This window comes from Papio anubis, chromosome 15 (assembly GCF_008728515.1).
Source record: "Papio anubis isolate 15944 chromosome 15, Panubis1.0, whole genome shotgun sequence".
Classification (NCBI taxonomy): Eukaryota; Metazoa; Chordata; class Mammalia; order Primates; family Cercopithecidae; genus Papio; species Papio anubis.
In genome coordinates this window covers 2,019,649-2,033,680 of record NC_044990.1, presented here as the reverse complement: position 1 = coordinate 2,033,680, position 14,032 = coordinate 2,019,649, and the positions used below count along the sequence as shown (strand labels likewise).

General features: G+C 44.9%; 1 long non-coding RNA gene across 1 annotated transcript; it reads right to left on the bottom strand.

Annotated features, from left to right (window-relative positions):
- Window positions 1-902: 902 nt before the first annotated feature.
- Window positions 903-2,537, bottom strand: LOC103879081. The gene is made up of 2 exons (XR_639508.4): window positions 1,524-2,537; window positions 903-1,262 (listed from the first exon to the last, which is right to left on the bottom strand). It is a non-coding gene; the product is annotated as an uncharacterized LOC103879081 (long non-coding RNA).
- Between the last annotated feature and the right edge of the window lie 11,495 nt (window positions 2,538-14,032).

The following is a 14,032-nucleotide window of genomic DNA, read 5'->3' as shown; positions in this document are numbered from 1 at the left end:
GCCTGCTGTCTTCACAAACGTTCTTGACTCATGGCCCCACCCCTCATCAAAGTGCAGACAGACTCTGGACTCACCAGGCCCGCCACTCCAGGCTTTGGATAAAGATGTGGGGAGAAAAGTGGCATGGTGGTTTTTAAAAATAACATTTTTAATGTTTTTAAAAAAACATGAATAGGGGGTGGAGACTTTCAGAATCAAAAAAATAAAATGTCAGTGAAAGTAAAGGAAGGGCTAGTCCCCTCTTTGAAACAATATTCTGCAACTTAAAGAATAGCTTGTGAACAGGGTGTGCTAGGGAGAATTTAATCCAGAGAAGGCAGAAGCAAGACAGGAAATGTCTTTTCCCTCCCACAGATTGGAGCAGAGGGGCCGACGTGGCTGTGGATTGGTGGCAGGGGAGGCCCTGGCTTCGGGAACACTGTTCTAGTGTGCACTGACAAGATGTTCCTATTTAGACCGAGGCTTTCAAGTGGCCATTCTTCTCTAAAGTTATTTTTATCTATAGTGCCTCGCCTGTACATAATGCTATAGGTACACGTGCAATCAGTGCTTAAAATAGCACCTCAATTCTATCATGATAGCTAAAAATAATCCTGGGGTTCCTTTGGAGCTCGCCTGGTGGCTGCCCTGGGCACACAGGCACGGATCCTTGTCAGGTCTGCCTTCCTACCAGATCTTCAAAAGACTTTCTCCACTCCCCTACTCACTCCCCGTGCCCCCCCACCCCCATTGCTTCCTGGAACTCATTTCTTCTTATTGCTTTGTGACGCAAACTTCTCGAAAAACTTGCACAATCACAAACCCTGATTGGCATTCCTACCCGCCTTCTGCTCATCAGCAAACGTGATAATGAAGCCGTTGCTTTCTCTTTCTCCCCATTTCCCTCCTTCACTTTACAGCTCTACTGGGACAGATGTTTATTGAATCTTCCCTTCCACCTGGGAAGAATTTGTTAACAGGAAAACACAAAACGGACTTCATTCGGGGCACCCAACAAATTACTGACTCCTCTCTTCGCCCAGTAAGTCGTGGGGACTAGCTGTGTTTTCCCGCGTCTTCAGTTGTAGAGGGTTAGCGGCAGCGTTCTGCCTGTCCTTCCAAGGTTTGCCACTCCCTCTTATTATCAGGTCTCTTTGAGATAGAACTGCTGATCCTTACATATTGCCAGATTCCAATCTGAGCATGTAAACCCAAGCTTCAATGGGCTCCAAACAATCTTCAGATTTTCATTCTAGAAACTTCGAAGGATAGAAACTTGCTCCCTGAAAAAAATTATTTGTTCAACATCTGGCTCCGCTAATCTGCAGCCCCAGAAATGACCAGATCATTTCATGAGAAAACCCAATTTGGGGTTTTGATTCTCCTTCAAGTTTCAACTTCTTAGAAAGCCCCTGGACTTTCTGGCCAGCATCACCTGGGGCTTCAGTGTGGCCCCCAGCACAGCCACCCTGTGACTACCCAAAGGACACACAGTGAATACTGGAGAGAAATTCCTAATGGCCCCCTTACCGATCCCAGCTTACTTTCATTCCGTCTGCACTCTCTGTCCCGTGAAAACAGGTAAGTGGCATCTGTGACCATGATTCCAAGCTGCTTTTAACAGCAAAGTATCCAATTATAGACACCATTTTACCTTACAGGGACTCCATTATGTCTGCTCAGAGTGCAGCTCCACGCGTCCCCCTCCTGGAACGCCACAATCCGCCACCTCCACGCTGCACGTAGTTCTGAAACTTCCTCATAATCGCATGCACTGGCACAAAGCCTCAGCAATTAGTCTCAAACAGCCCCATAAACGAGCACCTGGCTAGGTGTCATAGACCTAATGAAAGTCAAGTGCGTCAACGAGATGCTTATTATATGGTGCCTCTCCCTTCTTTGTTAATGTTGTTTGGACCTCATGGAAACCCGCGTGCATAGGAAAATACAGGCAGCTGTTCAGGTCCCCCCAGCTTAAACCAGTGTTTCTGTCAAGCTATAGATGAAACAGTGAGCAAACGGCCTTCATTTCTGGAGCCCTCCAGAAACATTCCCAGAATTCCAGAATGAATGTCGACTGCAATGCTGGGGGAGAAATAGACCCCTCAGGACAAAGGACCTCCAAGCACTGCCACCAACAATACAGGATTTTTCTCTTGTTTTGACTTGGTGGAATATGTTGGGTCACAGTGCAGTGACCTTGGAGGGTTTGATGATTACAAAGAAACAATAAAATTTAGAAAAAAAGAAGAGAAAGAAAAAAGAATGCTCTGGGGGTATGAGAACAGCAGAGGACGACAGGAGAAACAGTTTTGGAATGAGGAAGGTTTGGGCATTTGAGCTCCCGCCATGGATAAGGAGTGCTTTCTGGTTTGTACTTAACGCCCAGGGCTCCCCATCCACTGAGTTCGCTGCCGGGTGTGTGTCAGGCCCTAAATCTCCTGCATCCCCACAGCCCATCCTGTTAAGTCCAAGCGGAGAGACCAGGGCATGAGGAAAGAATCCGGGCCACGGTGGTTCATGCCTGTAATCCCAGGCAGGTGGATCACCTGAGGTCAGAAATTCAAGACCAGCCTGGCCAACAAGGCGAAAACCCCGTCTCTACTCAAAACACAAAATTAGCTTCGGTGGGATGGCGCCAGCAGCTGCTTGGGAGGAGGTAATGAACCTCCGGGAGGCGGAGCTTTGCAGTGAGCCAGAGACTACTGCATCTCCAGCCTGGGCGACAGAGCCAGACTCCGGCCTCCCAAAAAAAGTAGCTGAACGCACCCTACTTGGTTTTCCTTTGTCAAGGCCATTGTCCACCTTTTTGAGGCAGAGTCTCACTCTGTCTTCAGCCAAGGATGGCTTATCTTGGTTCACTGCAAGCCTGGCCCGGGTTCCCGCCATTCTCCTGCCTCAGCCTCCCGAGCAGCTGGGACCACAGGCGCCGCCATCATGCCTGGTTAATTTTTTCCTATTTTTCAGTAGAGACGGGGTTTCACCGTGTTAGCCAGGATGGTCTCCATCTCCTGACCTTGTGATCCACCCGCCTCGGCCTCCCAAACTGCTGGGATGACAGATGTGAGCCACGGCGCCCGGCCCCCAATTCCTGATGCAACACGGTGCAGTGGAGCTGAGGGCCCCACACAGATGCGGCAGCACCAGTGCTGGGTTTCAGGCCTGTCACAGGTGAGTCACAGGTCACTCTCCGGTCTCCAGTCCTCTTAGCAGCAAAACAGTCCCAACTCCACAACTCCTGAGCCCTAACAGCATCTCTATCAGGGAATCTGCGTCTCAATCGCTTCCTTCCAATGGGCGTTTCCCTAGAAGCCCCCATCTCTCCTGTCACCTGCCACACCCCGCAAGGCCCCCCCTGGCCCAACCAAGACCTCTCCGTTAGCCTTCTGCCTGCACAAGTCCAGATGCCCCCCATCCCCTCATCACAAAACATTTGGGAATTCCTGGCCTTTTGCATTTTAAAATCCACTATTTTAAGATGTTCTGCAATCAATGAATCCTCTAGAGGGAGGGATTTTTTCCTGGACTCCTGTGAAAGGCAGCCGCCTCCTCCCCTCATGTAACATTCTGCTCCCTTGTTTGTTCCATGTTACCTTTGCTTTGCCCAGTCACATGGCCAATGGCTGTGGAGGGAGACAGGACACTCAGCACCAGGGAGGCTGATGAGGGAGGAGTGGGGGGAGCAGGGCACCACTGGCTCTAGCCCAGCCACACCAGAGCCCTGCTGCTTCCAGAAGCCTGAAGGTGGCCGCTTCCGCTGATTTCCCGATTTTCTTGTTTTTAGATGGTCCTGGACCTAAAGCTCCAGGAGGTTAGACCACAAGAAGGCAGATGGCCCGCACACCACCACCAGTCAGCAAGTGAGGCTTCGCATGGATGCAAATATCCAAAACACGCTTGGGCTGAATCACACAGCAAGGGAGAAATCTTAGTGAGGATGAAATGTTGTCACCGTCAGCCCAAGGGCAGGAACGTAGCCAGTGGCTAAAAGACAGCAACATGAGCTTTGTCTGGGCTCTCCTGCCTGCAGTCCCTCCTTCTGCTCATCCTTCCCTTCCTCTCTCACCCTCTCTCTAACCCAGCTCCCTCTTCCCGTCAGGCCTATGCAAGAGCAGGTGCCCTGTGGTTCCCGATCTCCTCTGGAGCCGGTCACCTGTAGAGGATCAGGACTCTAGCTCCCGGAGCCTGCGGCAAGAGGCAGGTCAAGTCAGCGTCTGCTCCTCATCCTACTGGCAGGCCCCGAGGATGGAAGGGTGACGGAGGGGCCCATTGTGAGCCTAAGGGGAAACCGAAAAGTCAGGAAAAGGTTTCCATGACAAGCCGTTTTCTAGGAACTCTAACAATGGGGAAATAATATCATCCAAACCTAGAAAAGAGAAGACAGGACTACAAGAAGAAAGGAACAATGATAAATGATACTACCCAAAGCTAGTATCATTCTGAGCTTAAAGAGCGAATGAAACAGAAAAGGGGAGAGGGCAGCAGCTGCTAGCTGAGGACGCGGCCTGATTTTAGGAGGTCATGCCCTTAATTGGACACAGGAGTTTGTTCATGGGTTACCCCCCTTCCTGCACCTTCCGTGGTGGCAAACATTTGGGTTTTACCACCACCAGAAGTTTCTCTATCCATCAAAAATCACAAGACAGTCCACAGCACCCTACAGGCTCCCCATCCTGCCCTGGGCCGGGATAGTCCTGAAGTTCTTATCATGAACAAGAACCAGAATGTTCCAGGACAGTTTGCAAACAGTATCGCTAAAAAAGAGGCTAGTGCCACAGATGGTGGGTTATGGTTATATGACAATAAGGCAAGGGTATATCTGTGTATTGTGAATGTGTGTTATGTGTATATGTGTGCATACATGTGCATGTGTTGATGTGAGTGTCTGTGTATGCATGTGTGTGTGGTGTCCATGTATATGTGTACTGTTTGCATGTGTGTATGTGTGTGCAGCTGTGTGCACATGAGTTTTGTACATATGCGTGCATGTGTGTGTGGGCAGGTGTGGGTATATGTATACGTCTGTGTTGTGTATGTGCAGGTGTGTGTGTGTGTGCATGTGTTGACGTGTCTATATGTGTAGAGTGCATGTGTGTATGTGTGTGGGGGTTGTATGTGCAGGTGTAGATGTCCATGTATTATGCATGCATTTATGTTCTGTATGTATGTGTATCTGTGTGTGCATGTGTGTATGTGGGTTTGCATATGTATGTTCTGTGTGCATGTATGTGTATGTATGCATTGTGTTCTGTATGCCTGTTCTGTGTGCATGTGTGTGCATGTGTGTGTGTATGCATGTGTGTTCTGTGTGCAGTGTGGATGTGGATGTGCATCGATGTGTATTCTGTATGCATATGTAGATGTGTGCCTGTGTTCGCATGTTTGCTGTGTATGCGTATGTGTATGTGTGTGGGTGCAAATGTGTGTATGTATGAGTGGGAGGATTGTGTGTGTAGCTGTGTAGGTGTGCATTATGCATGTGTGCTCTATATGCAGTGTGTATGTGTATGTTGGTGTGTGCATGTGTAGATGAGGGGGTGTATGTGTGCCGTGTGTATACATAGAGTAAATTTTCCTTTCTACACAGACACACACACACATTTACATGATCCAGTATGGTCCTTACCAAAGCCCACAGGCACCTGCAAAGGACGCAGCACTTGCCAAGCCACTAGCCAAGCCATACGGCTCAGAGACAAGTATTTATGGTAAAGTCATCTGTTCCAGACAGCCTGTGTCTTTAATAGAAATGCCAAAAGTGCTTTGCGTTGGGCAGCCTGGGGTGTGTCCTAGTCAGGAAATCTCATCAGATTGCTTCAAGATTTCCTCAGCCTTCACTCCAAAATACTAACTGCATCGCAACCATAGGAAAATCAAATCCACAAAGTAGATGGGTCTGTTTCGAATTTTTATGTAATTGGAAAAATGAAATAAATTCTTTAAAATTTGATTCTAATTTGCCCTCACCTTTTATGGATTTTGGAGCTAATCGACCAAGATAGCACTTATTTCATTCTTCCCTTAAATCTGGGCTATATATATATATCTCCATTATTTGTGAATAAAGATGATTGATAGATATTAGTATTTTCAGGGATTGCTGCTACTTAAATTTATGTACTTTTTATCAAATAGGAAGGAGAAGAAATAGAAGCTATTTGGCTGTCTAAAACATACTGGAAAATGATCTGGAAATTTATGTAGTGATTTAAAAAATTACAATTTTTTGCTTTCATTTGTCTAAAACATGAGGGTTTTTTTTGGTCCATTTCAAGAGCTGTAAGAGCCAAAAATTAAGAAGAAGGAAAATGCTTTTCTGAAGGAAAACCCACTTAACATGACGGCAACTGCTAAGGATTCATATATATGAGCAAAAGAATGGGTCTTTAACACAGGAAAGAAAAGAATGAAGTAAGTCTTTAATCCTTGCTAAAACATAAAAGAAAGTAAACCTGACTTTAAGACATCACTACCATGGTGGGATCTTCCGGCCATTTTTGAGCCACAAAGTGTGGTTATACACTCATGAATAATATTTGAGCACAAAAGCTGAATCAAATAAAATAAATGATACAGGTTCCAAATTTACTGAAGCAGAACTAAATCGCACTCATTGTTTCTTCGTTTTTAAAACGTGAGGCATGACGCTTGGTTTAAAGCCGGAGGCTGTGGTCGACATTCCCACAATTTAACGCCCCTTTCATCCAAAGCTGTGTCACGCTCTAGGTGGTCCACGATTTTCCTTGATCCAACTCTTTCTATAGCATGCTCCTAGCTCCTGGGACTTTTTTCAGCCTTTAGGACAAAACTAGAAATTTTAGCAAGAAAACCGAAGGCCATCGGTGTGCAAACCCAAGCCTGAAATTTCATGAGCACAGCAATACACAGCAACAGATTTTTTTGCCTCTTTCAGACAACTCATTTTCCATTTGCAACAAATAATTTATAGTTAGAACTTAATGCCTGCTAGACCATGGTCATTGAAAACATATGTCGATACTGTTGAGGCTTCAGAAACAATCAGAAGTCATTTTATTTCCCATTTCAAAGACCAAAACAGTAGCTTACATTTTTTAATACATGACCAATTGTTTCAAAACATCTGGAGAGCTATACCTTTCTGCATTTATAGACAGATTCTTCCTTTAAAGGCAAATAGGAAAATCTTATGAGGTCTCTTTCCTCCAAATCCAATACTCTCCACTTCACTGGAGAATTCTTTTGCCCTTGTTACTCACTGTTTCCGTATTATTCAGACTCAGAGATACATCAGGAGTTTAATGTTATTGCAAATAAAAATAATTCTGCCTTGGATTGCCTATGAAATATGAAGCTCTTCTTTTCTTCACCATGAAGCCTCATCAAAACAGATATGCACAAACACACATACACACACACACACACTCAGATGGCAAAGAGCATCAAGAAACTGGATGGCAGCCCCATGGGACCCTCTATCAAGCCACACCATTCGCCCATAAACAACCAGTAACACGCCGGAAACACTGGCTCTGTTGGAGAAAGTGCTTCCCAGAGAGGTGACAAGTCTGCAGGGCTTTGACTGCCATTCATGAGCAGATGTAAGGATGTGTGTGTGTGTGTGTGTGAGTGTGATAAAGGAAATTCTCCCATATATTTGTAACTGTCCTCCCAAGTCTCAACTTTGTACAGTGAAGTCTTTCTTTAGACAACAACAAAAAAAATGTGTACTGAGTCCAAGCTAACTCTTAGTGACTTTATTCTTTCATATTACATTAAGGCTTTTCCAACTTTAAGTGCAAAAAGCAATCTATCATCAGTGTAGTGGAATCACAGTTGGGGTTTTAATGATAGAGAAAATTACCTGGATTCCTGTTTTGAAAAGTTGGTTTCCCAATGTGCTTTGTACAGCCTTGATTCAGGAAGCCAGCATTACAGGCAGACTTTGTACACTTCTGCTAATGTCTCTCACTTTTTAATCCTACTCTCCAATTGAGTAATTTTAATTACTCCATTTTAATTTTACTCTCCAATTTACTCTCCACCCACAGGTGTAATGTAATGTTCCTAGGTTTTCCTCTTTTGCAGACTAAACCACCACCACCAACACCCATCACCAGAAGAAGATTCTAAGCTTTTGTGTATATAAATGTATTCATTTTCAAAATACTTTGGTTAAGCCACTGCAATAATTACTGTTAAGATTTCAGCATTCATCTCCAAAAAATGGTGTTACTGATAGCTTCATAGGAAGATGCAACTGAGAAGACCAACAAGCAAAGACTCTTGCCCACATGTCCTGCCAGCTAGCACGATCCCTTGGATTAAGACTGGAAATGCCATCTTGAAAACTACATGCTGTTTACAACATGACCTTTCTGAGTTGAGCTCTTTCCAGTACTGTGTTCAACCGCCTATGAGGCAACAAGCCTGCTTTGGTGAATCAACCTTCCACCTGTTATCACTTTGTTCATCATTTTTATTTACTAATGGCCAGCTAAAAACCAATTCGGAGAAAAGTTTAGAAACATCCCCAATTCCAGAATAAGACACCATCCTTGAAATAAACGTTATGAGAAGACATCCTAGCTCTCATTTTATGGCACCAAAACGACTGGCTCCTTTCTTCTCTTCTTTCTAATGCTTGAAGCTGCTGAGAATGACAGAGAACAGTGCTCTTTTTCCTCCTCATTGTTTTAACAGTGAATTCCCCTCCTGACAACATGCGCACCCAAACGCATTGCGAACAGTTACCAGGGCACCCGAGGTCTTCTCTACACTCACTTCATCTGACCCTCCAGGTTACCTCTGAGTAGCCCAAATGGTGGGTGCCCATGGAGGAAACTTTCTAGAATCTAGAGAGATATCCGTGTGACAAAGGCTAAGACAATTACGGAATGTTGGTAAAATTTATTCAGCTCCTTATTTCTACTCTAAGCCCCAATTCCTTCCTCAAATTCCCAATAAGATGTAAGCATACTTGCCAGTGTTTCTCAACACTCAGGCAGCTAACTGCTGCCTGGAAGGGCCACTTTGGCAATAGGCGTCTCAATCATAGTGTGTCCCAAACTGAACACACACACAATCCCTCGCTTCCTGTCACTGTCTCTACCTCAGAAACGTCCACACACGTATTTCAGGGCCCAGGCCTTGGAGACACCCGTATCCATTCTCTTTTCCTCACGATCAGGACCAACCGACCCACAGTTTCTTGTCTTCACATCACATCCTAAATACGTCCTGAATTGGATCACTTCTCACCATCTCCACTTCTGCCACCCAACCCGGCCATCATTCTCTCTCCCCGGACAATCGCGGCAGCTTCCTCGCAGAGATCTCAACCTTACCTTCTTCAGACCCTCCGATGGCTTCCCAGAGAAATAAGCCAGGATGCTCATGGTGGTCTGCCACCTCTGAAATCACCTCCCACCAGCTCTACCTGCTTCCCAGGTATCACAGTCCTTGAAGCTTTTCAGAAGGACCAAGTCAGCTCCCACCTCGGGGTCCTCGGACTTGCCACATCCCTGCTTGGAATGTCCCCCTCCGAGCCCAGCCCAGCTATCTGCCTCCCTTCCTAACCAAAAATGCCTGCCCTGACTACCCCACCCACAGAAGCACTGCACACCCCTTTTCCAATACTCCTTATCCCTCTACCCTTCTTAATCTCTCCCTCCAGTGACAACTGCCCTCTGCCATATTGCGTATTTATGTCTTTATTCTCTCTCTCTCCATGCTAGAAGGTAAATCCACAATGGCAAGGACTTTGCGTGGCTCATGGGACAATGCCTGGTACTTGCCAGGTGCCTAGTGAGTATTTGTTGAGTGAATTCACTCATGATTGGTGCAGTCACAAGGAGCTAAGTTCAAGCAAAACTGTCTGAGTAAAGCAGTGGTGCTGACAAATCCACAATTTACTTCCATGCTGCTATCCTTCTTGCTGCCTGTCCACTCCACGGACTACCCAGCGTGTGAATGAATAATGAGGATGGTAGCAGGTGCTGAAACTCTTCGCGTGCCATGAAGTCAAACTATCTAGCAATGAGCTCTTCTAGAAAGCCAGTTACCAAGCAAAATCAGAGCAAAAACTGGAAGGACTCTAGAGCTGCTGACTTCCTCTTGTAAGGGCCTTGCAGCGTCCCTACCACTCTGATTACTATTTTACAGATGAAGAAACCAAAGCTGCTAAACGTTAACCTCCTTGACCAAGGTCACAGAACAAAGCCAGGGCTTACTCTGGTGTCCAAGCTTTGGCCCATGCCCCATCTTTCAGGTGTGGTGTGCTGGCCGCCCAGGCTGTCAGCTCCCTGAGGCTTCCTTCCTTCTATTCTCAACAGCTTCTGCTAACCCCAGTCGACACTGGTCACCACACAGAGACTCAGGAGCAGCCACTGAGTGTGTAGACAGATTCAAGGCATCCTCCAGCGTAACTTGGAAGGAAGGAATGCTCTCTTAAACTGTCAACAACTTGGAATTGTTGTAAAGGCCCTGCTTACTGAAACAGCCAATCATGTGTCAATGTTTGCCCATGTACATTTAATGCCTGTCGACTCCAGTTTGAGACCAAAGAGAGTTGGATAGTTTTCAATAGTGTCCTAAACTTCCCCCCTCCTGTTTGTCCTGTAGAAATTCCATTGTGAAATAATGCGCAAACTGGAGGTGACCCAGCCCAGGAAGGGCTAAGAACATCCTCCTGATGGGAAAATTAAAACAAGGAACGATGATTTAGAATTCCAAGTATGCAATCCACTCTCAGATCCTCTCCCTTGCCTGAGCTTACTTTCCAAGTCAGATCTGGATATAAACTGTATTCTGTGATTATAAACAATAATTAACACAGCCCGACGAAGAATGCATTTTGGGTTCCCCAGGAAGCTTCTTTCAATAACATCAGTAAGGAACACGAACTCGGGCTGGGAGGGGCAGGAGTGAAGGGCTGTGCCCAGGAGCAGTTTGTTTACCATAAAGGCCCAGTGCAAACACAACATCTGCTCCTCAGTCTCAGGTCCTCACATCTGATTTTACAGCTGCCCTGACTGAGAACCAAGGACTGAAACCAGTTTGTTTGATGTCAGAGCTTCAGTGCTGTGCACCTCTACAAGACTCAAAACCCCTGGCACTAATCCCCGAATAAAAGAATGATTTAGAATCCATCTGGATTCATCAAGTCCCACATAACTAGGTGAATTCACTCATCATTTTCTTCTGTTCCTATCAAAAATGTACTATTTTTTCATTCACTTTCTGGTCTCTCCAAAAGACTTCTAGAAGTTCCATGTGCACAGACTGGGCTAGGTAAACTCTTCCGATTCCAAGCCACCAAAAGTAGCCCCTATGGACTAATTCTTCTTCTTTTCCCAGTCCCAGAAAATGACAAATTGTCCTATAAATCTGTGCCGTTCTGATTCTGAGCCTAACAGAGCAAAATAAATAAGTAAACACACACTACACACACACATACACACACACACACAATGGCAGATACAGCTTCAGAAACTGACTCTTCACTGAGTAATCAGAAAAGTGTAATCACGATCTCCAATAGGACTTTGAGTCAGGCTAGAGGAAATGGGTGACAGAGAGTTATCCACAGAATATGATCGGTTTTCTTACCAAGCTTTAAATGGATTATTTCACTGAGATGTGTTGATTAGTTACATATGTCCTCTGTTTTCCATGAGGATAGAAAAGGCAGGTTTTATTTCTTAATAGTACCATACATAAGCTCTATACAGGCTGTGAGCATTTAGCATATTTTACTTTATACAATAGCAATGATTATTTTTCTGAAATATTAAAATCTGAAAGTAGCTGCGATTGTACAGAATGTTTCAAGGATTTCATTGGCTCGACTGATCGTTTTCAGCTCACAAATATCAACTGCACCTCTTCACTTTTTCCCTTGCCCAGAAACACGTCTGCTCTTTTTATTCGTGATTTACAAGGCAAATTTGGCATGCAGTTCACTTACATATGCTGATCTAGGCTTATTGAAGGCAGGTGCACTCTTTAATATATGTGGGCATAGGGACCCCCTTCCATCCCATAAAAGAATACTGGGCATGTTCTCAGGTGGAATATCTGCTCTCTTTTATTCATAAACCTGAAAATCTGAAGCATTTGTATTGCTTTTGCATATTACTATGAACAAATTAGAACAGAAGAAATAATGTTCCAACCCTGCAATGGTACCATATTAAAAGAGTCTGAACCAAATGCTGTCCTCTATTCACTGACTGAAAGGGATCCCAGAACTAAGCCTACTTCCCGCTTAGTGCTTTTGTATTAACATTGCATAAACAGTCATACTACACCATAGGGACAGGTAAATGCAATACCGTATTTCCATCAAAGCAAGACGTGCATATGGCCCTTCAGTTGTCCAGGAAAATGAAGCAGCTCCGACAGACGCATTGTTCTGTGTGTTAGACTGAGCTATGAACAAGTGGTTAATGTGAGAAGACCTCACTGAGTGAACTCAGCAGTGCCTGCGTCATCCTGATAATTGATTCTAGATGTCAGTAGATGTGGCTCACAGGTGTAAGATGAGCACAGCTGCAGGTGACGGTATCTGATATTCAGAGGTCAATGTAGTAAACACCTCCTAAGTAGGTCTTCTCTGTCCCTGGTAGAGCCCAATGAAAGGCAAGAAGACAAGGGCAGAGTTGAGTGCCCTTCTTTTGTGTTCCTCTAACAATTTGCCTAGACTTTTAACATAGACTAGTACATGGCAGGAAAGTTGTTTGTTCACTTGCTAATATCCCAGTTAAGCAAAAATGGGCTTACCCATCTCTGTATACAGAGTAGCCCATATAGTGCACATAGTAGGTACTAAAAAATGTGTCTTGAGTGAATGAATTGAAGAAAGAACACATGCTCAAATGAATCACTGTTAAATATAGAATGAAATGGTAAATCCTGAGAGGATTTTAAGAAACTAAAGAGAGCCAAAGCCTTCATCTTGTAAAGGAATGGGCCCGAGTCCACAGATGTTCAATGAGGCACCCAAAGAAGCACAGATCAGTCATGTGGAATAGAACCTCGATTATTTTTCTCACTTGTGTTTTATGTTGCTTGAAGTCAACACATTTATAACAGCGGAATTCATTAGTTAACACCTCTTTAATACTCTCCATCTGTATCATACCTGGACAGAGTCATGCAAAATGAGGGTCGGGACTGCAGCCTTGAAATCATGTGAGCAAGGCTGCAGCATGACTAGGGAGAGGAGGCAGGTGTGTGTGAGCTGTGGCTCTCAGGCAGCATTACACTGGCATACATGGGAGTCTATTTACAGAAACTGCAAGTCCCATTTCCAAGACTTTGTTCTTTGTCTTAACCTTTGATTTCTATTCCCCAAGAAGAATCTACCTGGATGTCCCAAATTCAACGTGAACAGAATTGAACCCATTACTCCTTCCAAAGCCACGACTCCATGGTGTTCCCCAGTGCGGGAGCCACCACCCTCCAATCCCTAAGGTGACCTGCAATTTACCTTTGCTTCCTCTCATTCTCCCCCTACATAGAATCATCCAACACTACTGGGAATTGAGACATCAGTTACTTTTATGGAAAGATGGTTAATAAATGTTGAGCACTCCACCTGGGTTATCTCATTTAACCCTAATGCCGACCCGACAGGTGGGTACTATTATCACCCTCATTTTATAGATGGGGAAACTGACTTGAAAATTGATCCACAATTAAACCTTAGTAAGCCAGGACTCAACCTCGAGTCTGTCTGTGTAGGAAGTTTAGTCCAGTGTTTAAAGTCCAAGAGAAGACAGAGCAGCACCACATCAACTAAACCGCAGATCAGGAGATGTTTCCCAAATTCCTTCTTAAAATGCCCTGGTTAGCATTTCACAAGTTCACATCATTCATGTATGCAGAAGTGTACTTACTCCTTCCATATTCTTCTCCTGACCAACGTCTTAGCAGCCTTTACGTCTATTCCATTCGCTTTATCTGTCACCCTGGCATTCCATTTTCCCCAATAGAGATAAAAGTCCTACCACATCTAGAGAAGTTGTTTAAATCCTTCTGCCAGCTTCTTCAGAAATCTTCATTTTACAAC